Raw genomic sequence first — 24,608 nt, forward strand, 5'->3', positions numbered from 1 at the left:
GGAAGAGTTTAAGCAATAGAATAATGTAGGTACCTGATAAATATGCGTGCATGCGCATGTATGTAAAAGCCCCTATATCTGTTTCTGTTGGAGGATCATTTTAGACTCTGGATTTAATGGCTTCATGCCGCTCCACCACTTTAGCTGGTAATGTGCACTCCTTCATTCACTTCATAATATGCTCAGCCAACATTTGAGGGCCCTCACACAGATTATGCCAGGAGGGGCTGGCTGGTTGCCCCACAGTCTTGCCCTGCTTGTTCCCTTGAGGACCTTCCAGAGCTACCAGCCCAAGCAAAAATGTTCTTTATTTATATACGATACTTCTGTACCACTTTCTATCCCACAAGCAGCCCAAGACAACTTCATAATCCTCCTCCCCATCTTCCCCTCAACAACAATCCTGTGAGGCGGGTTAGGCTGAGGGTCAGTGACTTGTGCAAAGGCCCCAGTAAGCTTCATGGTGAAGTACAACCTAGAACCCAGGTCAACTGGGTCGGCCCACTAGCATGCCAGTATGCAGCAGGGAACAGTTGCATTGGCAGGAGGCAGGCTTGTGAACACCAGGAGTTCTACCACCAGTCCCTCTAGCCCACTGTTGCCCACTCTGACAGTGGTTCTCCAAGGGCTTGGGCAGAGATCCTGCTCCCCTTCATCTACCTTCTATCTAATCTTTTTAACCGGAGCTTGAATATGTCATGCAAAGCAGCTGCTCTGCCAATGAAATAAGTTTCCTTCTGCACAGCACCAGGTTTCTGAGGGCCCTCCTTGAGTCTGTTTTCCTTCACATTGCCATCATCGTAAGCTGCAATTGCTCCTCAGCGTCTTTCTCTTCATGGCCAGCCCCATCTGCTTCCACATGCAACAGCGAGTGAGCAGCGGCTGTGATTGCCCTTCCTTCTCACCACCTCTGCGGACCAAGCCAGAGGGTCAGGCACTCTTAACCTTTTCTTCATCTGTAAAGTGAAGTGCCTGTTTGAACATAAAATAACCAGGGGTTAAAAGGAGGGAGGGGAGGGGAGGGGAGGGGAGGAGTGGCTTAGATGAATGGGCTGGGGTAGGAAGAATACAAGGTGAGTGCTTAATGCAATTACAGGTAATGAGGCTACTGAAGGAAGAAGCAGTACCTACATCTAGATGAACCAAACTTCAGTTGAGCCTGATGAAATTCACTCCAGAGGCTTCAGGAGACTAACTGAGGTGCTAGAAAAACAGCATTTGCAATTACTTCAGAGAGTTTGTAGAGGATAGATGTGCAAGGCAAGAGTAAATATCCCATTTTCCTGATGGTTAAGGGGGGACCGGGTCTGCAGAATTACACAACAGCTTGAGATTGCCTTCAGCGATCAATCAAATGAAAAGATGTACAGGCGCCCTGAGTTTGGGTGCAGGAGAAATAGAGGAGGATGCTTTTGAGGAAATGGCAGAGTAGCTCTCCTTGAAAGCCTTCTCACTGAGAAGAGAAGCACTAGGGAGTAGTCAAGCCGGAGGAGTCGAGCTAAGACTCCCAACATCGAAATATCCACTCTTCCAGAAAACAGCAACCCAAGAAGCATCCTGGGACATGAGGAGCACAGAGATAAATTAAATGCAGACAACTCAAAAAGTGCACTGATTTTGGAGCTTTGTGCCAGTGGTAGAAATACAGCTGGACTTCCCTGTGAATTAAGCCAGCCTAGTCTAATTTGGTGTAACTTTTCTAGCTAAAAATCAATAAATCTTTCAATCACCCAGCATGGGTGATTAAAACTGCGCTATTGTAGGGCCTCTTCCTGCAGAGATTCACCAAAACATCTTCCTAAACTTCTGGCCAATTAGGCTGGATTTTGTTGGCCAGTATTAGAGTCATGAGTGAGGGTGAGGAAGGAGGCATCCTCTCCCAAGAAGCAGAGGTGCTTTTTTTAAGCACAGCATTTAGTGATGGGAAAAACAGATTTATTTATTTATTTATTTATTTATTTATTTGTAAGGTCAGCTAAGTTCTCTGAAAATCACTTTAAAGTTCATTTTGGCTCACTTCAGTTTTTGTTTTGGTATGTTTCTCATATTATTAGAGAGGGGCAGGAGAGCATTTCAAATGAGAGAAGTGTACAGTACAGTGCATCTCTTTCAAAAGCATGAAAATCTTGTCTAAAGCATGAAAATCTGCATCTTTTGGAAAATGTACATTTCAAAGTGTCCACTTTTTTAAAGTGCTCATTGTTTTTATCACAACTGCAAATTCAGAAATTTGCAAGCAATTCCAAAACAAGAAAAAAAAATTCAGGATGGCTCATAGGTTATGTTTGCATGATTTGCAATCAAAACTGAAATGTTGGTACAGCAGTCCATTAAGCAGGATGAGCAAGACAACAGCTTCCACAAACAACAAAGAAATATTGTGAAATGCCCTTTGATGCGGCTCAGCTCATTTGCAAAAGAGTTCCTCTGGATGGCGAAGTGCTGACGAACTCACAAAAGAACTGTGTAGTCATACAGGTGCATAGTCCATAAAGTTGTGCCCACATCATTGCTAGTGGACACATGGAAATCTCTTTCCACACCAGAAAGAAAATTGTTATAACCAATACAGTCAATGTCAGAATTTAGAAATGATCTTGTTTTCTGGCTCTTGAAGGGGTCCACCCAGGAAATCAATAATTATGTTCTGCATTTGAAGCAAGGCAGAGACAGAGAGCATTCTTTAAATCTTCAATACAGCAAAGAAAGTGACAAGTCTTCACCAGATAGGGATAAAATAAATTATGAGCTGATAAACTGAAGAAGTAACCCAAAATCAATAAAATAAGAATCAGTAGGACTGGAGAGAAGTGATGGACTGTAGATCATGCATTTGGTGGGAACCAGTCCTCTCTCTCACACACACACACACACACACACTCCCCTCAACAGTTAGCCAAGAAAAATAGTGGTTATTCTGCAAATGATACTGCTCACTTCCATCTCTTCTCTACCTTCTATCTATTAAACTGGACATAACAGTACACTTTAAAGGAAAAAAGGCAACACCATGGAATGTTTAACCTAACTTTGGAAGCTGGTTCCAATGCAGCTGCAACAGCAAATCCATATTGCAACGTTACCTTTGTAGTAAATGAAGATACAAAGACAGAAAAGAAAATTGGTGACCTAGTACCTTGGAAAGGCAGATACAGGTGACATGACTCAGAGCAAGCACTAATCCATTGGAAGAGGGCCAAGGAAATGAGTCAGTAATGCAATGCCATTGTCAGTGCCATGATTATTGTTTCTCTCCATGCCATGGGAAGTCAGCTTCCATCCGGGGCACTGTGCTTGGAGCCAACATCTTATCTTAATGAAGATGGACAAGCTAGAGAGGTTTCAAAGAACCAGCGAAGCAACTTCCACAGACTCGTAATAAATAAATAAATAGGACCTTTGCGATAAGGTGAACCAAGAACGAATGGGCAGATTTTTCTTCTCCTGCTGCAGCCTAAGATAGCAAGGCCCCCTTCCAAAATCCATGGTGTGAATGAGAAGATAATCGGGCAAAGCCCATCCTGCATAAAAACACACTGCACTTGGTCAACATGTGGTAGCAAGATTCAGATATTCATGGCATAATCCTAGAACAATAAGACAGATGCATTAATGCTCATAGAGAGACTGTGGTGGAACAGGTTTTAGGACCAGACAGTAAATAATCAGGGGTAAAAATGGAGAGGAAGGTCTACACTACAGCTTGAAAAAGGGTGGTGGATCAGTCTTACAGTGGCCAGTAAAGAAGAGGGGGCTGTTGCACCCATAGACTGCTTGAGGGTTTCCTGCTGCAAGTTCATAGAAGAGTTGGAAGGGGCCATGAAGACCATCGAGTTCAACCCCTGCTGTTGTAGGACACCATGTTACACCGTCCCACTCAGATGGCTGTCCATTTTCTTTTTGAATGTCTCTAGTATGGGAGAGCCCACCACCTCTCCAGGCAGCTGGTTCCACTGTCGTATTGCTCTGACAGTGAGGAAACTTTTCCTGATGACGAGCCTGAATCTGGATTGTCACAACTTGAATGGATTATTCCATGTCCTAAACTCTGGCATTAGCAAGAAGAGTTCTTGACCTTCCTTTTTGTGACAGTCTTTGAGGTACTTACAGAGGGATATCATGTCCCCCCTCAGTCTTCTTTTCTCAAGGCTGAACATGCCCAGTTCTCTCAGCCTTTCCTCACAGGGCAGTGCTTCCAAACCCTGGATCATTTTTGTTGCCCTCCTCTGGACACTTTCTCATTTAATTTTGGCTGCTGTGTGAACAGGATGCAGGACTAGATGGAACCTTCTTCTGATGTGGCAGGACACTTCCTTTGTTCTTAGGAAACACACTGCCAAAAAAGATTTGTATGTGCTAATGTCACTGTCTGGGTTCCAATTTGAAAGCCATTACTATCCTTTAAATGGAAGCACAAGGTGTCACAGCATGGCAAAGAAGCCTGTGTCTGGGTGACCTTCTTGTCTCTGTGGTCCACATGCAATTGATGGGCAGCTTTAAGACCTGCTGCCCTTCCACCTGCTTGAGGGTTTTCATTGTTGGACTTGTATTGGACAGTGCTTCAAACAGAGGATGGCCCACTGTAAATTAGGACACCTGGCCACCCTGGCTCACCTGAGAATTAGCCACCACTGATTCAGTGGCCCTGCAGAGCTTGAGTCTATAGCCTGTCTTTGAGAAAAGGTAGCTCATATTGATTGCAAGGAGTGAGATTTGAGCCCTTACAGAGACAGGGACAAGGCAATGGTGCAACGGTGGAGGAAAACGAATCCCTGTGCATCTCCCTTGCATGAGAAAATGTAAGGCTACTCAGGGGGGAGAGCTTTTGGGTAAACTGCTGGAGAGTGGAGTGCCCCAGTATCCCTCCTAACTTTCCACTACTGCTCAGAACTGAAATATATTTTAGGGTTGCCTTGTTAGTGTTTTTCCTCCAATCTAAGGTTCCAGAGTAATACTCTTTGTGCAAGCAGAAGTATGAGGTACGCACTGGTTTATTTGACTTGGTATTCAAACATCTATTAGAAGGAGGTGTCGTGTTCAAGACTGGTTTAGTGTCCAAGAACCCTGGAAAACAAGGGAGAGAACCTGGCATTGCCCATCAGGAATTAGTACCTGATTGGTCTGACCCACCACAGTGAGATGCATTGCTCATCTATTTCATTCATACTTCCAGTTTCTAAACGTGCACCTACACATATGAATCTGTAAGTGTCTGTTTTGTCTTTTATTATAATACAGTCCCTCTTTCTTGTGTTGCACAAATGGCCACACTTGACAAGAGCTACTCCAAGAGTATGTGTTGGTGTGGTTTGTTGGGTTTGGTTTACTGAAAAGTAAATATGGGCAGGTTTAGGGCACAATCCTATACAGATTTAGATAGCAAAAGGCCTGTCTCCCAACATGCCCTAGCCATTTTTCTGTTTAAGTGCGCATAGGAGATTGATTTAATTTGTTAATGAAGATATCAGCCCTATTCAAGTTCATTTTAAGAGCCTCAAATGGCGAGAGGCCTCTGCTTTGCAGAAAAACACCCACTCCTCATGCAAAAAGCCCCAGCTTCAGTCCCTGGAATTTGCAGTCAAGGCTGAAATAGCTCCTGCAAGAAATCTTGGGAGATTTGCTCCTGATGGTCCGGACTCGGTGGAACGCAGCTTCTTCTGATCCTAATGCAGCGGGCAGAGTCACCTTTGCTGCCAGGGGTCCCAAGGTTAGGCTGGATGTTCAATTATACCTGAAAGTGCTTCACAATTAAACTAACAGCTTCATGACCAAAACGCTCTATGATGAGGAAAGCAAAATAGTCCATGATGACCTGCGGTGGGGTCTCTTCGGATCTGAACGAATCTGCCAAGCCTCACTAAGTGAATACAGTGAGGCTACAGGAAAACAGTGGCTGGCTGGCAGCCAGGATGTAGGAGGTAAGGGCGAGGGTCAGAGTTTCAGGAGCTCCTGCCAGAAGCCCAAGCTGAACCATCTGCCAAATTAATATTCCTGGCTGCTTTAAATATCTCATTTCAACCAGATCGGAAGTAAGAGAAGCAGGAAAGGAGCAGAATGCTAAACCCTTCATTCAAAATGCTGCCAGTCTGATTCTCTCCTGCAGGTCTGTGATCGATGCCCAATGCCCCACCCCCTGCCAAAAGATACCCAGACCATTAGGCTAAGAACGGTGAGATAAGCATCTCAGCATTTCCTGATATTAGTGCGGCGCTGGGAGCAAACAAGGGCAGAATATGACTGGACCATTTTGCAAGGTGCTGAGTTTCGGCCTGGCAAATTTCAGGCAAAACTAAGTGGGGTAGACTAAGGGTATATGACAATTATGCTTCAGTTCACAGATCTTTTATATGGAACACAGCAAGGAATTAATTAAACCTTTAACAACAGATCTTTATGAGAATAATTCTTCCACTCTGGTATCTAATTGTTTAAGGGATGTTTCCTCTTATGTTACCAGAACTGTTGCCAAATTTTTTATGACTGCAATGCAGATTAGAAAAAAAAGCGGTCACCCACTTGGGTGAAAATATTGTATAAATTGTATTTGTTTTAACTGTGTTTTAAGTTTTCTACTGCTATTTTATATTTTTGTAGATTTTTTTCTGCCCCCTGTGACTGTAAAATAAAAGCTACTGCTGCTGCTACAGTTCACAAATCACTCAAAAATGACCTCTTTGTATCCCAAACATGAACCTTCTCTGGCAATGCTTGCAAATCCCCCCACATGCACAACAGATGCATCTTTCTCAAAACTACCATTATTCTTACTTTGATATCCCGCCATTTTTCCTTTGCAAGTGCTGCTTCCACAGTTCTCTTCTACTCCATTTTGTCCTCAGAAGAACAACCTTGTAAGGTAGGCTTGGTTGAGAGTGACCGATTGCCCCAAAGTCACCCAAGGGAGCTTCATGGCCAAATGGGGACTATGGCCGGGATCTCCTGAGCCCTGAACTAACACTCTTACCATCACACTGGCTCTCCACAGGTACCCATTTTCCCATATAGACAAACTGTATAGCAAGTCACAGGAGAGAACAGGAGGAAGCCAAGCTGCGCATCGAAACATAGTTCAGAGAACTTTAATGAGCTTGCTCATCACTGGTCCTCCCACCTCTGTCACATTACTGGACACAGCTGATTTTTCACTCCTGCTGGAGAAAACGTAACAGAGCACTCCTGTGCCCCCTAGAGAATGTCTAGAAGGCTATAGGATTTTTTTCAGTTTCTCAGATCAACATTTTCAGTTTCTCAGTGGGGATCCACATTAGGATTCGCTTCCCCCTGCCTTGCTGCCAGCACAGAAAGAGCAGCACCAGCTGCTTCTCTGAGGTTGGAAAAACTGGCCTTGGAGAAGGGGACTGGGGTTCATTTTAAGGATGGCGAGGGGAAGAAATTGGCATTACCAAGATGCAGTGCATCCTGGCACCACAGCCTCCTTCCCTTCCCTTTGAAACACCGGTCAGATGGCCAAATACTTCTGTCCAGTTGCTTTGCAAAGAAGGGAGAGTGTGGAGGTGCCCCGTGCTTCCACTAGCAAGGTGAAATCCTGCAAAACTCATTCCTTTTAGTTCAATAGACTTTTGACACATTTTTACCCTGATGGCCAAATGTGGGCATAGTTGGCAGGGGTCAGTGAGGAGGTCAGTTTCTGCAAAATTGCTCAAAATAATTGCACAAGTTTGGAGTTAAGAACTGCCTCTCTCTAGTGCCATTTCTGCAAATGGTGACGCAAGTGGCCAGCTCGTTAGAAGCTTCTGAGCAGTACAGAAGCAACTTCCTCTCACTGCGCATGAATAAACCATGCCTTGGTCAACAATGAATTTCAGATGTGTGCAAAAAGCAGACCTCCACTCCTCAGTGCATGGCAGCTTTGTGCAAATCATGGAGCAGAAGCCTGAATTTTGCACAAAGCTTTCATCCAATACCATTCAACCAGCCTGAAAATACAAGAAGACGGCAGACTCATGGGGTCTGAATGACAGCAGCATGATTAATATTTTCCTTCAAACCAATCAGAGCAACAGATTAGTGTCCACTGTACTCTACTGCTTTGCACAGCAATAAACTGCTGTAAATGGTGTTCAGCCACCCGGGATGAAAAATCATTTGGCTCATGTTGTAAAGCTGTGAAACGGATCATTAGAAGTAAGCATTGTGCTTATACATATACGCACACTCACATGCACACAACCGCTGTTACGTTATCCTATGTGTCTCATCTTTGGAGGTCAATTCTTTTTATTTATTTTATTATTAAAACCTATTTTACCTATGAAACATTTAATAGATGGGCACTGGAAATATAAAACCCATGGGATTTGTTACATATGATATTTTGATTAATGGGTTTATAAAGCACACCCTCTTAAAAGTCAGTTTGCGGTGTTCGTGGCTCTTTTAAAGGGGGAGGGATCCTTTTAAGTGGAAACGCTCTTCCATTGGAGCCAGGGCCATGCACTCTGCTTCCACGTTTCCCTGAAAATAAGACTGGGTCTTATATTAATTTTTGCTCCAAAAGATGCGTTAGGGCTTATCTTCAGGAGATGTCTTATTTTTTCATGTACAACAATCTAAATTTATTCATTTATTCATCTACAAAAATCTACATTTATTCAAATACAGTCATGTCATCTTCTTCTGGAACATCATCATAACTCTCCAAACCCCAAATTGTGTTGCAACGGACACACTAAATGCATCTGTCTGGCTGACGATCTTAATTGGGGCTTATTTTAGGACTTGTATTATGAGCATCCTGAAAAATCATGCTAGGGATTATTTTCCAGTTAGGTCTTATTTTCAGCGAAACAGGGTACAGAGCAAGCAAGATCCTTGCAAAGTAGCAGCAAAACTTGGCTTCTGGCCTTGGCAGCAGGTAGCCCAAACCCACTGGCCTTGATTGCATGGCGTGTCCCATGGACTTGCACACACCGCCCACCACGATCAACATTTTGCTTGTGGTTAACAGATACCAAAACTGTATCTATTCATTGATTATCTCAGATAATATAGTGTTGGAGCTGCAAAAGAGCACCAAAGGATGGTGCACGCCTGTTCAGGATCTGCCATATCATTCACCCGTCTGCACTGCTTTCTGCTTTTGGTTTCCAAAGACTCGGGCAGCATTCTGTGCCTCTGACCTGGCTTGCTTTGGAGAGTCTCTTCTACAGATTTTGTTCTGCTCCTGGTACCTCCCTCTTGTGTGTGGATGGCAGCATTGTAGGGACAGGAGGGCCAGCACTTGGAGAAATGGGCTTGCGGTTAGTATTATGATTCACTCCTTGCACATAATGCACATGATTATGATTCATGTGTTCCAAGGTTGAGGACAAATGAAGCTGTTTTTCATTAAGTCCTACTTCACACCCAACCTCTGAAGTGCCCCTTCCCCCCAGTGTTCTGCATAAGCTAAGCAACTCCGTGCAACATCTACAGAGGCAACAGAAACAGGTGGCAGCATTGAACTGCAACATTTTGGGCTGCTGGTGGGAGAGGTGCATTTTTAGATCCATCTCTGCATTATCTTTCTATCCTTGACAAGAAAAATACGTGTAAGGCAGGGGAATGCATGGTGGCACCTTCAGGCACCAATGTGCCTCCAAACACCTTTCTTGGTGCTCACCAAGACACCCTAACCCGCCAGTTTTCTTGAATTATGTGGGCTCATGCACAGTAGATTTCTCCCTGTTTCTCAAATTTCCAAGTGTGACCCAAAAAGTTTCCTGCCCCTGACATAAGAAACTGAGAAATTAGCATGTGCCCTCCCTCTCTCACTTAGAGGGAGTTGGTCTTGTTCATTCAAAACTGGAATACCTCCCCGCCCCTAGTAGCCAAAATGGTATAATCCACCATGTGCATGCACATACATGCGCACCCCAGCATTCTACCATCTCTTTCAGCCACTCTCTGTGCCTGTGTGGATGAGGCCTGGATCTGGGCTGAACTACAGAGAGCAACCAGAAGGGGCCCTACAGACCAGGAGCAGAGACTTGCCCAGGAGCTAGGAAGACTGTCGTTTCCCAGGCAAGGTTCAGCCCAGACAGGAAGTCCCAGACAATGCCACTGCAGGGGCTGAACATACTTCTCTGCCCATGGAGACAGTCCAAATGGAAGCAAGCTCAGATTAAAGCAAACCATTCATCCCCTTGCTGGCTATTCTCACTGACAGAGGCTCTCCAGGGTTTCTCCCAAGGTTCTTTCCTAGCCCTGCCTGGAGATACCAGGGATGGAGCTTGGAACTTCCATGCAGGTCATATGCTCTGCCGCTGAGCTATGGCCAGCGAGAACGGCACTTTCTCACTTGTCTTGCCCCACTGCCCCGCCTCGCAGCCAGAGCCACCTGTTCATTCCTATTTGTTACTTTTATATCCCACCCTTTCCTCCAGGAGGCCCATGGCAGCACACAAGGCCTTCCTTTGCTGCATTTTATCCTCTACCCCATGAGGAAAGCGAGGCTGAGGGTCAGTGACTGGCCCAGTCACCCAGGGAGCTTCATGGCCAAGTGGGCATGAGGCACCAGCTTTCCCAGGCCTGGCCCAGACTTCTAACCATGACAGGACACTCCACGCTTGTTGACTGAACAGATTCCCTGTAAAGCCGTTTCACCAGCCATGCTATGGGGCCCCACCTGAGCCCTCTGTCACAGCATGACTGATTCCGCAACGGAGAAACAAAATACAAATTACACACGCCATTCTGAGGCATATCTTTGCTTAAAGTTGCATTACCCCAAGACAAAGAGGCCTATTTTGGCTGGCTGATCCCTAGTTCAGTCTCCTCTAGAGAGCAGTCCGTCACTTCCCCTGCTCAGATTCAACCCCGGAAGGGAAATAAATTTGCCTGCCTTCGACATGCTTCAGCACAAAAAGCCCAACATCCTGACACAGCCAACAACGTATCAAGGGGAAGCCACCTGGGAGGCTGTCACTGCAGCTGAGTTAGGGCCGATTCAAACAAGCATCATCCCATCCCAGTGAATTGTGATGCAGGAGTGCTGCTGTGCACACAGGTGCGGAGCGGAAGGTGCTTCGGTGAAAAATCCAACTGATGCCTGGCCCCACGGCAAATGCCTCCCGCTGCAGCATACATGAAAGAGCAGGGTGATCCTGTGGCCCCTAGGCAATGACTAGGGGGCCATAGGAGTCTCCCAATTCCCAGGCCTGCGGTCAGAAAAAAAGCTCCAGCTGCACTGCGGGGATCTATACCTGGAACTCCTGCCTGCCACGGCAGCTGGCATGGAGCAAACTGCCCCGCTGCCTCTCAGTGGCTGCAAGAACAACTTTGGAAAAGGGGTGAGGGAGGCAGGGAGGGGAGGTGACCCGGGCTTGCAGGGTGCAACACAATCTCAAGGCGCTCCAGCCTCCTCCTCCCCCTATCCAAACATCACTGCATATGTTTAGATAGCAGCCAGGCCTAGCATGAGCTTTCTTGCTGCACAAAGCACAGGAACTCACCCCTCGGCAGCCCTGTGGCACAGTCCTCCACCACGGCTGTCACCGCCACCTGGAGGCCACCACCTGGGCTTTGCCACCAAGCAGGCTGCCAGGCTGGCGCTGGTGGCGGCAGGCAAGGAGGGGTGGCACTCGACGGGGATGGCAGGGAGCCCCCAGCTCCTGCCTCTGGCCTCTCAAGCCCGCTCAGCACGTGGCCTCAGAAGAGCTGGGAAGCCCCCAGTGGCAGAGGCCAGTAGATGCTCCGAGCAGCCCTGCCTGCTCCGCGTGCCACAGCAGAAATATGTCCGGCACGGCTCTGCAGGGCGCCGGTGGTGGTGGCTCAGAGAAGAGGGAGCTGCACAATGCGCTACTCTTCCAGCTCCAGTGCCTCATGCGGGTGCCCCCTTTGCTGCATGGGGAGCCCAGCCTGATAGCAGGCCAAGGCTCCAGCAGGCATTTCAGCGTTACCCTTGTTTCCCTGATAATATTGCCATATTGTGTAGCTTTCCTTCATTCCAACGATTTGCATGGCTGTATTCAGTGCTAAGGCTGTCATTTTTATTGTTGTTGCTATTTCTGATGTTAAACCACCCCAAGAGCATCTGCCAGGAGGGTAGTATATAAATTCCAGTCAATCAATCAATCAATCAGTGCACATGCACTGAGGGATGGGGGGAAGCATCCTACTTTGAAGATGCCCTTCCTCTTGAGATTGCTGTCAGAACTGAGCAGCTTTCGTGCTTCACCGGCACCTTCACCAGGCTGAAGACAACCCTGGGCCTCCTCAGAGACTTGATATCCTCCGTGCTTCAACATCCTATTCAGTTGGCCAAACAGAACAGTCTAATTTTACCCACTCTGGATCACAAGACTTCACAAAACTGACAGTCCATGAATGCAAGAAATCAAGCTGAGCCTTAAAAGGAAGCCAAGCCAACAGCAAATGAATCCTGGCCAGGGCCTGCCATTCCGCTCCCCAGGATGAGCACACCTGCTGAAACTATTACTGCCCTGTGTAAGAGGCAATCAGGCCCACAGAGTTGTTGCTGCTGGCTGTAATGACCTCCAACGATTGCTATTTGCCAACAGAATGGCTTTCAACGGTCGCAACTGGCAACACAGCAAGGTGGACTGGTCACCTCCAGTTAACCCTGTTGGATACGACTTGGGATGTACACCTGTCCTCAGAAAGGTGACCCTCTGCTACCATTCTCCATTTCAACAGCCCACTGCAGCAACGTTTGATACCGCCTGGTTGTCTTAAGTGCTCTTCTCGTCTCATATCTGGTTCACACAAACACACACTCATACACTCCCTACATGGCTTCCAGAAGAAAGAAACATTTTCATCAAATGCTTCAATATGTGTGGTTCCCTCCTATTTTATTCTCGCAACCTTCCTGGAAGGTGAGTGAGACTGAGAGCCTGACTGGCCCACAGTCCTGGCCAAGGGGGGGCCAAACTCAGCACTGCCTGACTTGTCCCATCCAGTCGTTTCACTATGTTTGTCTACACTGGCCCTCAGCCTCCGGTGGTGCCCATCCAGCAAATGGGACCACAGGTGCAGCTCTTGCCGTGGGCTTGCCGGTAGGTTACTGGGCCACCCAGCAGGCCTGTGCCATAACCGGGCAGTGGCCTCTTCCTTCTCATACCCAGGAGAGGGACAACGCACCGCTCCCTGCACCACCACGGCAGATGAGCTGCTCACAAGGCTACCACTGCAAGGCTGTTTCCATGCCCTGCGGGGACCAGGATTTGCCTGCACCGGGAGCAGCGAAGGGGGAGCTTCCGCCCTGCTTGGTCCCTTGGTTTGTCTTACTAGCCTTCCCAAAGGGCACTGCCCACCCTCCTCAGCCACACCCCCTCACGGCACCACCCGAGGCTCGCTCACAGCAGGACGCTTCTTCCTTCCTGCACCACAGGCTCACGAGGACCCTTTTCGCAGCACCCAGAAGGGAAACACAGGAAGAAAGAGGCAGGGAGAGAGGGGAGCCCAGAAGAAAGAAGGTGCTGAGGGAGAGAATGCTGCTTTAGCCAAACCCACCTCCTTTCAGGTCTCACCCACACTTCAGACCCACACCCTAATGTGTTTGATCTCTTTCACCCACATGGCAGACCAAAGCTGCATGTGCTACAAACGTGTCCCATGCCTGCTACAGAGCCATGTGTCACCACAATGCACCCACAAAGCAGGCTTCCATCATTCCCATCACTCCATTGAAGGAGGTGAAGAAAGCGCCATGAGAGAGAGGAAAATGCAGCTCTTGGTGAACGGGCCCTGCCAGGTTGGAAGGGCCACAGTTTTCATCACCTCGGTGTAAACACCAAACATTCCCCTTTGAAACAAGCATCCTTTAGCTTATTATAAAAGCAAGGTGGCTTTGCAATCACCCTTCCACCTTCTCTCCATCCCCAGAAATGACTTTTTTGTGCTGATCTGTTCCCTCTCCTGGGATACTGGGAAGCAGTTACTTTCCATTTGTGGAGTGAAGCCTTGCTTCCCGCAACACACCATGTCTGATGCAGGGGGCTGGGTAAAGCGCCACATCTTCACATGACAGACAGACCCTGTTTATTTATATTGCGATTTATATCCTGCCTTTTTCCTACAAAGGGCTCAAGGCAGCTTACATCATCTCTCCTCCTCCATCTTATCCCCACAACAACAGCCCTGTGAGGGAGGCTGGGCTGAGAGTCTGTGACTGGCCCAAAGTCTCCCAGTTGGCTCCATGGCTGAGCGGGGACTCGAACCCAGATCCTCTGAGTCCCAGTCCTACGCTCTTCACCACTACGCCACCCTGTTCAGGCTGGCCAAGGTGCAGAAGAATTGTGAGGGCCCTTGCTTCAGAGGGTAAACCATGCAGAGGGTGTGAGGGCACAGGGAGGGGTTGCAACAAGCTTTAAACGATTGTACCTAATAAATAAATTGGGCCTATAAGACAAGGAAGCCAAAGCTCAGGAACCAGAGGTGGTCTTCTGCCTCCTGTCAGAGCTCCTGGAACCCCACTCTGGTCCAGATACAGGCCATCAGAGGGTTCTGGAAGAAGACACCTTTGTGAGAAAGGCCCTGTTGATAAGAAACCCTTTACTCATGAGGACCTTCCTCTGCAAATAAATCATAGAATAGTAGGGTCAGAAGGTGCCAAGAAGGCCATCAGGTCCAACGCCCTGCCGGTGGAGGACGCCAGTTACACCTCCCACTCAGACAGCTTCCTAGCTCTTCTTGGATGTCTCCAGTGTGGAAGACCACATAATCTCTCTTGGCAACTGGTTCCACTGCCGGTCTGCTCTCACAGTCAGCCAGTTCTTCCTTGGGTCTAGCCCGCACCTGGTACACTGTAGTTTAAGTTCATTGTTCTATGTTCTACGCTCTGGGATGAGTGAAAAGAGGTCTTTTCCTTCTTTGTGACAGCCTTTGAGGTACCTGTAGAATGCTATCATGTCACCTCGTATTCATCTTTTCTCAAGGCTAAACATGCCTGGCTCTTTCAGCCTCTCATCCTAAGACTTACTTTCCAGGCTCTGCATCATCCTTGCTGCGCTTCTCTGAATGCTCTCCAGATTTTCAGCATCCTTATTAAACCTGAGTGCCCAAAACTGAACGCTGTACTCCAGGTGAGGTCTGACTAGTGCAGAGTGCAGGAGAATGAGCACTTCTCTTTTTCTGGAATTGCTTCTCATACTCTTTCTGAGTCTGTCCCTTGGCATGTGCTGCTGTCTCACAGATGGGGGGATTACTCAGTCTCCATCTCAGAGGCTGAACTCCCCTCCTTTTCCAGAAGTGCTCCTATGGGCATCTCTCCAGCCAGGATGGTCACTGGTCCAGAATGCTGGATGCCGTTGTCCAAATAACTGGAAGTCCACAGTTGGAGCACAGTGCTCCATATTCACTCTCCTTCAAGCAAAATGCATTCCAGATGGTTCTTAATGCTGAGAAATTGCTACGGTTTTCCTCTAAGGTACTCCTGTCTTGAAAAGGGTGCTGATGACACTGCCAGACAACACCAGTCTGTTCCACTCTTTCTTCTCCTTCTTCTCATCTCAGTGGGTGTCTTTCCTCCTTGCAGAGTAATCTGGTAACAGTCATGCTGACAAAAATGTTAGCAGCTGCTATAGGACAAGGTCTTCTATATGGTGCTTGACTCTTAGCTTGTTCTAATGTTTAATCTGGTATTTTTATCTGCTTGCTTGCCTTTTCACTCATATATGCAGGGCATTTCTTTCAGTGGCAGCATTTCTACCCTTCTGCTGCATCAGGGCCAGCCTTAGGGCAGACTGGGGCTATGCCAAAAGGCAGTGAAGAAAGAAGCAGAGGCTGGACATCCAGTTTGTCACTCCAGCCTGGGATCTCTTTGACGCGAAGGTGGTCAAGGTACAGGCCATGCTGAGAGCACTGGATTACAAGGCAAGTCAGTTTGGATAGAAAACCATCCCACAACCTCCAGGGGTTCGATTCTCTAGGGAGGTCATGCGCTGTCCCACAAGAGGCAGCTGGGCAGCCGTCTCTCAGGGATGCTTCACCTTGGAGTCCTGCATTAAACAGAGGTTGGGCCTGATGGCCTCCTTGGTGCCTTCCAGCTCTACTGTGCTGATTCTCAGACTGTGCTGTAAATGGGAGGCTGTCATTCGTGGGAGGCAAGACTCCCCACCGTCAGGCTGCCAGGAGAGAATTCCCACTGTGGTGGCCCTTGGCAGCAACAGCACCGAGCTGTCGATGCCACACTCCCAATCCACACTGGGCAGCATCCTTTTACCCTGGTGCTCTGGATCGAATGTCTCTGCAGGGCATTGTGGGAAATTTAAACGGTAACGGCTGACCCTGAGCAGAGCACCAGCTTCTGAAAGTAAATAAATAAGCAAATGAAGCCGAGGGAATCTAGGCAGCTGCCTGAGATGGCTCCTTGCCTACTCAGTATGGTGGAGGTCAACAAACACATAGTACAGGGTGGGGAACTTCTAGAGCCCTTGGGGCCAATTTCGCACACACACCGCTAGGAGTCAGCCCCCTGCCTTCACCAGCAGCACACCAAAAAGCAGCCACGTGGCCACAGGAAGGACAGCTCTCCTTGTTTTAGAGAAAGAAGCTGCTGGTTGGCCCAACTCTGCATAAGCACAGCAGCAAAAGGAAGATCTGTTTTCCACTCTGCCTTTAGGACAAGAACAAAGCTGGCAATTTCTGCTGCCATACCCCCAAGTCTTAATGGCAGGTTTACTTCTTCTTTTCTTGGAAACAAAGATAAATCAGTTCTTCTTGGTGCTGAGTTGCAGTGGCAAATTCAGTGATGGAGGGGGTAAAAGAGGCCAGGGGAGTAGAAAGGGTCTGTGAGTCACCTATTACCCCTCCCTACCCTCAGGTAATGAAGCCAGAACACCTAAAACCGGAAGAAAACAATATTTACTCTCCCTGTGTGCCCCTTTCGCCACCTTCCTGTCTCCCTCTGTCAGCTGCCCATTTCAGAGAGTAACCTCTCTGGGGCAGAGATCTGTTGCGTTGGCACTCCTTCCAGAAGAACCCCACGCACTGATGATGGTGAGGAAAGATGATGCTGTTCTTTCCTTTGCTATGCTGCTTTTACTGGACTCTTTCATCAGGAGCAGCTGTGTGACTGTCAGGATTTCCACAGCCTGTCAGGAAAAATTATTTCTGGCCAAGCTGGACCTACTGAATAGCTAGACACAAGGGATCTGTGAATTGCAGAGTTGCCTGGACAAAGCCGGCCCAGCCCAGACTGAGTTCTATTACATGATCCATGGTCCGATGTGGGCAGTACCTGGAATCTGGCTAGAAAAGGGAAGCATCCATTTCGGCCTGCGAGGAACATGCTGATGGAAAGAAAGAGAAGGATTGTGTTACGCATGTTCTCAAGCTGCCAGAAATCCGGAGTCTTGTGCGGAGATCTTCAGGAGAAAGATCTATGTTGAAAGAGCTCCTGGCTCTCTCCTCCCTTAAGCAGCCTTTGATTGCTAAGGACATTTGCCTGAATGGTGAGCGTTCCTCCCCCGCCTCCTTACACAGTGACCTTTAAAACTACCGGCTAAGCTATTTGCACTGCTTAGCCCAGAAGCTTCACAAGACAGCTGAGAAAGATGAGCATTAAAGTTAATGGCTAAATCACCACGTGTCACTCCAGAGAGCAGCCGTCCCACCCGAGCTGGAGGTGGAAAGCCGCAGTGGCCACCCTCCTCTCCTCCCTGCACTGGCTGTGAGACCCGGGACAGAGTTCAGCAGGCTGTCTGTCCCTGGGCCGTTTCTGGAGCACCAAGAGCCAGTGTGGTGCGGTGGGCAGGGGCTGGACTGTGGGCCTGGAGGATCTGGGCTGTCGCCCCCACTCAGTTGCGAAGCTTGCTGGGTGGCTGTAGGCCAGTTATTATTATTATTATTATTATTATTATTATTATTATTATTATTATTATTACATTTCTATGCCCAGTTGCTCATTCTCAGCCAGCCTACTCCTGTTGTGGGGATAAATGGAGCCACGCAAGCCACAGGGGTTCCTCATGAGAGGAAAAAGGTGGGGTGTAGTGCAATGTAATAAGAAGCAGCAGCAAAAAGAAAGAAGAGACTGCGTGAGCATGAGCAAAGTAGAATGCCTTTGCTGATCAGTGACCACCCTTTTCCTGCAAGGATTTTGAACCCCTTCGAAATCAGTTAGGTGGAAAATAGCTCAGACTCGAAACAAAAGGAGAAAGGATGAGCAGGGAAGTGGGGCAGCAAATCTAGGCACCCTTTTAAAAAAATACTATTATACTCATTAAATGTGTCTTAGTTATTCATAATAATGTTTCATTCAAGCGTCCCTGGGGGGGACTCAGTGACAGAGGAAGGGGGCATTAGGCAGCACACTGCCAGAAGCCTCCCCAGCCCTGAGCCAGCCCTGACCTGACGACTACTCCTTGCTCATTTTGGAAATATTCGGCATAATTAAGGAATCCTAGAACAGTGGCAATGGCAGGGGCCTGCAAGGCCCTCAAGCTCACCCCTCTGCTCAGTGCACGACTCCAGTTTAAGGCATCTCCGATGATAGATGTCTGTCCAGGGCCTCCAGTGTAGGAGAGCCCACAGCCTCCCGAGGTCACTGGTTCCATTGCCCGACTGCTCGAACAGCCAGGAAGTTTTTCCAGAGGTCCATCTGGAATCTGGCTTCCCACAACTTAAGCCCATTTTTCCATGTCCTGCACTCTGGGATGATTGAGGAGTCGAGTGTTTTTCTGACACAGCCCTGCCTATCCATCCACAGTGACTAAGCCAGCAAACTCCTGATGCTGCAAGATTAAATAGTGGGAGGAGGAAAGCTGGGGCTCAACCGTTCTCCAAATTCCATCACAACAGTCATTCAGGCTTGAGGCTGAATCTCACAGCAGGTGTTGTTCTTTTTTTTCCCCACAGGAAAATCCATGCATGTTTTTCCAGGTGTACCCTTCATCTGGGCACATCTTTGAAATGCGCACGTTCTTCTCCCATGAAGTCAAGTATATTGAAATCTCTCCCAAGTATATGTGGTTTTCATGCTCGTTTTCAAATGTACACATGCTGTCCAATGCACTTGGTTTGATCTGGACTCTCAGAAATGTATGGACTTTGGCTACAGAGCATGTCTGCATCCATGTTCAGTCTGGAAGGGGCAAAGTGAGTAAGTTCTGATTTACAATTTTTTATTTATTTATTTATTTTAAAAGCTTCTATGCCGCCCCATTCGCTGAAGCCTCAGGACGGCTCACAACAATAAATAACATAATAATAATATAAAAACAATATAATTGGAGATGTCCTGGCCAAAGATGTAAAATCAATAAATAATATTAGCAATTAAAATGCCGTTTAAATAAAAAGGTCTTGGCCTGGCGCCGAAAAACATATAACAATGGCGCCAGGCAGATCTCTCAGGGGAGCGCATTCCATTGATTGGGCGCCACCGCAGAGAAGGCCCTCCTCCGAGTACTCACCCTCCTAATTTCCTTCATGGAGGGTTCCCAGAGAAGGGCCTCTCCCGCTGATCTCAAGGGGCGGGCGGGCACGCATGGACATAAGCGCTCCTTTAGGTAACCAGGACCCAAGCCGTTAAGGGCTTTATAGGTCATCACCAACACCTTGAATTGGGCCCGGACTTCAACGGGGAGCCAGTGAAGCTGACGGAGGACTGGAGTCATGTGAACATAACTCCCAGTCCCCGTCAGCAGCCTGGCAGCTCTGTTTTGCACCAATTGAAGTATCCGGACCATCTACAATGTACTCAAAAGCATGTCTTATGGATCTATAAGTGGGAGACAAGCTGTAGCAGTGCTTTTTTGTCATAGAATGCACCAGTACAGAGTTCCAGCACCTTTTTTCAACAGATTTTCCAAATTTTAAAAGAAATTTTGAAAATTTGATGTTTGGTCCATGTGGATTTGAATCACCCTGTCAAGCGTAGCAGGTTGGCGGCAAAATCATTAAAATGGTGCATGCGGGCTGCTTGTGTCTCAAATCCAATGCATGCATACTTTGTCCACACTGGTTGTGATGGCCCTGCTCAGCTTGTGGTTGGTCGTGTGGTTATGCGCTGAGTGCTTACTGCGCGTCGCAACCGTTATGTTTTGTTACACAACTGAAGTGTGTGGGTGTGTGTACAGTGATTGACTACGTGCGAAAGGTAAATAATGTCATGAGTTCCAGCACCATTTTTCTTACAAAAAAAGAACTGAGCTGTAGTATCCTGATATGAGAATAAGGGCATTATAAGTGTGCATTTATTATATATGCACCCTGCCTTTTTTCTGGCAAAATCACCCAAAGTGACTTACATATCCCCCCTCTGAATTTCATCCTCACAATAACCCTGTGTGGTGGTTTAGGGTGAAAGTGGCAGATCCAAACCACCCAGTAAGTTTCACGTCAAGCAAGGACTAGAACCCCAAGTAGAAGCTAAGATCTACCTGGGCAGAGCAGGGTGTCCTTCTCAAATGCCCACAGTTAAGGGCAGTACTTTTGGTGTGCACAAGAGACATGACCTTCTCTAGTGAGGCCCCAAATCTTTGAAACTCTCTTCTAATAAAGCCTCTTAAAACTCTGGCTTTGAATTAGGCCTTGAAGACCTTCCTTCCTCTTCTAGGCTACCTTTGATCGATTCCATTATGTTACAAACTCCTTGCAGTTTTGTTCTTTGTTTCCTCGTTCTTTTGTTCGTCACTTTCATAGGCCTTAAAAAGCAGCTTTGAGTATTTTATTTATTAGAAACCAAAGTTTCAGGTATATTTGCCCTTCTGCTTCCTCTTTCGCTTTGTTTTCCCGTTCCTTTTTCTTTTTTTAACGAACACTTCCCAACACAGTTTCTTTACTGCAAAAAACCAGTGCAGCTTCCAACAATCTATTATTCATGTCAGCAAACAAATTCTCTTCCCTCCCAGATCTCCAAATACCAAATTTCAGCCTCTGTCGCACAACTTAAGACAAATGGAGAACTTCCTCACTTTCCCCTAATAAGACTCTAATAAAAACAGCTCTATTAAAAAGGAGAGCACACGTTTTAGTATCTCCAGAGAATGACCCTTATTCTGGGAGTGGGCAATCATTCTCCCACAGCCTGAAACATCAGTGGCATTAAAGAAAGCTCTGAATGAGGATTGGAGGCAAGGGAAGAGAGGAAAAGAGAGCTCCTGGAATAATTTGCTACTCGGTTTTTGGGCTACAACTGAAGACATACATGCCCCAAAACAGGGATCCTGGGTGGGGGTAAACAAAGAAGGGGGGCAGAATAAATGAGCCCACATGGTTTTTATCTCATGTCTGCAGCATGCGCCAGCTTTTTAGATTCTCCTCTCAGAATGCTTGAAGTCTGAACAGACAGCAACTTGCCCAAGGCCACGTAGCAGAACCAGAGCCCTAAACTTACAACTTTCTTGCCACATCCCGTATGGCTTTGTTTTATTTTATTTATTTTTAATTACCCAGCCTTTCTGACGAGAGGGATCCCCAGGGTAACTTACAAGTCACCGTTTAAAAGAAGAAACATTATTGTACAATAACCACAAACAATCTTCCAACAAACAGAAAAGAATTTAAACACAGACACAGAGCGCAGCCAAGAATCCACATTAAAACACAGAGGAAGGGAGAGAAGGAGCACCAGAATGCAGTGAACCAAATGCCTGCTTGCTCGCAACAGCCATAGCAGATGATTGCATGAGAGAGCAGGTTATTCAGCATGAGTAAGGAAATGACCACGGTACGCAACCTACGGTATGCTCTTTCAGTGCTTCCCACGGATCAGGAACGCTGTATGCTGGCATGTTCGATCACAGCTCCCACCATCCCCAGCTTCCTCTGCTGTCTAGGGACGGTGGATGTTGTAGTCAACCGGATCTGCAGGGCCCCAGGGTGGGGAAGGCTGCTGCTCCAGAGCAGCCCCAAGAAATGGCGTGTCCAGCTTTTGCTTGAACACTGCAAATGTGAGGGAGGGACAGGCAGAGCGACCACTGGAGAGAGCAACAGGCCAAATTTCACCCCTCAAAGTGAACTGGTTCCTTTCTCTGGCTGCTCTTTTCCTCATGCTGTTTCTCCAAAGGTTCGATGCCAAATCCATCCTCTTGTTCCATCTGCTCCTGCCTGCCAGGCCACTCTGAGCCACTCACAAATCTGTGGCCACTGCGGATAGACACGCGCATGAGCACCAGAGGGCCACGGCCAGCAGGGCACTTTCCCATCATGGCTTGATACTCAGGGCGAGCCACCGTGTCGTGCTGGTCAGAAATCTGGGCTTGGGCAGTCTCCTTCAGCCTCATCTGCCTCACACAGTTCTTGCTGGGAGGATAAAATGCAGTGGGAGAGGAACAGAAGCCACCCCATGTTCCTTGCAAAAGGAAAAAGGTGAGATTTTAACATTATCATCATCATCTGTATTTAAACATGACCGACATGGCCAAACAAAAAGGAACCACTTTTACCTCACACATGATGGTCTGTGGTGCCCTGTGGCCCCTGTCATGCTATTTCAGCCTGGTACATTTGGGTGTTAGAAACCACAACAAGAAACAATGGTCTGTTCTGCAGTTTCCATGCTTCACTACTATGATCAAATACGCTGAGGCTGAACTTCCACTAGGGAGGTGGACTTCAAGGCCCTAATGAATCTCAACCTGACCTTCTTTACAGGGTTGTCACTGCAATAAAAAGGAAAGATTTCAGCTCTCTGGAACACTGTGACAAAAGAAGAGAGGCAGGGCCCTCCCTTCTTTACTGTTATTTCTACAACACCATCAATGTACAAGGCAGTGAAAGAGTAACGTGAGTAATAGGAACAAAATAACTTGCAATCATTCCAAAAAACCAGCCAGTAAACAGGACTGAAGAACTTCATTAGAGCCAAGGTATAGGAAAGGATCTGTTCTGGTCAAAACTGCTAATACCAAACAGAAAGGAAACATAACCCTCTCTGGTCCTAAGGAGCCGCATCAAAATTGCTCAACTGTCACCAAATTCCCAAAGGACAACAACAGATATAGCTTATATTATCACAGCTCTAAATTGGTTATGGTCTATACTTTGCAGTTGTGGGGGAGAACAAAGAGAATAGAAAGAATAGAAAAGCAATGCGAGATATATTTGTTCACATGGAATGGCACACTGAAGAGTTAAGGTTTAGGCCAAGAGTCTGGAAGTCCAGACTCTGGGAGTCCAGAGTCTGGAATATTGGCAGCAGATTCCCCAGTCCCTCAGTCTCCTCCACCAGATTGCCAAGCTTTGCTATGAATGTTCCTCACACAAAGAGAACTGTTTTCACAGTTTACCTTTATATGTCGTGGCAAGTCTGATTTGTATTCCAGGTGCTTGGATCAACCTAACAATGGCCCATTAATGCCCAATTCAAAGGACCAACTACACCTACGCACCAGCCCCCAGGCTGGCTATGCATAATGGGACAGACTGCTCACAACCACAGGTTTATAAAATCATAAAACAGACCCAAGGGAATTATCTTTGATGCCTTTCCATTGTAACAAGGAAGCTGCTCTACTTTAAACATAGGTGGCAGTTGCTGAGGTGAAGCTGAAGGATATATTTGGTTCTCTCCTGATTTTGGCCTGTGTTCTATGAAGTCCTCTCTCCTAGACCAATTTTCATGTCCCACTAGCAGGAGCTGAATATTCTCCATCCTGACAGGAAGGACACCACACTTGCTTTTTAGATCCAAATGTGCCTCTAACACATCCTCTTCTTCTCTTCCCTATTGGGTTTCCATGTTCCGCTCACAAATAATAAACCTGCTCACAGGTAATACACTTCCACAGAGGTAAAAGATGTGCACTTCATATGCAGCACACCTGGGGGAAAGAAAAGTTCTTTAAAATAAGACAAGGGCTTCAATTAAATGTTTTAAAAGACTCAAATCTCGGGCTGGAAGTGGACGACAACCAGGTTTGGCAAGTCCTCCATACCAGCAAGTGGGAGGAAGATCTGCCTCCAGCAAGCCACCAAAGCTGCAGCGGATTGCCAAAGGAAAGCAAGCCACGCCTGCCAAGCAATTAAGGTCCGAGCACACAGCCCACTACTCACATAGCCTAGCAGGAGGAGATGAAAGGCCTCCGTGGACATTGGGCAATGCACACACACACACACATGCTCTAACCAATGGCAGAAAGGTAAGTACCTTTTCAAGGGCAGGCCAGCGAGGCATCCCTTGAAAAACATGTGCATGAATGTTCGTAGGAAAAGAAAAACACAGAGCTCGCCATCTGCTGCGGGCATGGCTCAGAACAGGACTTGAGGCCTCATCTGCTGGACCCCACCAAACCCAAGGTTTGCTTGCGCACATGTCATTGGCAGGTCGAGGTCCCTCTGAATGTGCACTGCCCCCTGTCCTGAAAAAGGCCCCATGCTTTGGAGGGGTGAACAGCTGTCCTGCACCATCAGCAGAGCCTGCAATGCGGACCAGGGCCTCTGTGTGTGAGCAGCCTGTCATGGAAAGGAGTTCAGTGTCCTGGGCCCATGTTCATCAGGATGGGCATCATCCCGAAGGGTCTTTGCTGCTCAGCTTGAAAAGTTTGACTATTTGCACCAAACCAGAACCTGAGCAGGATGACAAACTCTTGGGAAATACACTGAACTTGCATTCACCTTTGAAAATGCGCCCTTGCATAAATACACCGTTACCCCAAATCCACATTTTCACATTTTATCCACATGGATACACAGTAGTG

The sequence above is a fragment of the Varanus komodoensis genome, unplaced genomic scaffold (genome assembly GCF_004798865.1).
Source record: "Varanus komodoensis strain SLA01 unplaced genomic scaffold, ASM479886v1 scaffold18_3, whole genome shotgun sequence".
Taxonomy (NCBI): domain Eukaryota; kingdom Metazoa; phylum Chordata; class Lepidosauria; order Squamata; family Varanidae; genus Varanus; species Varanus komodoensis.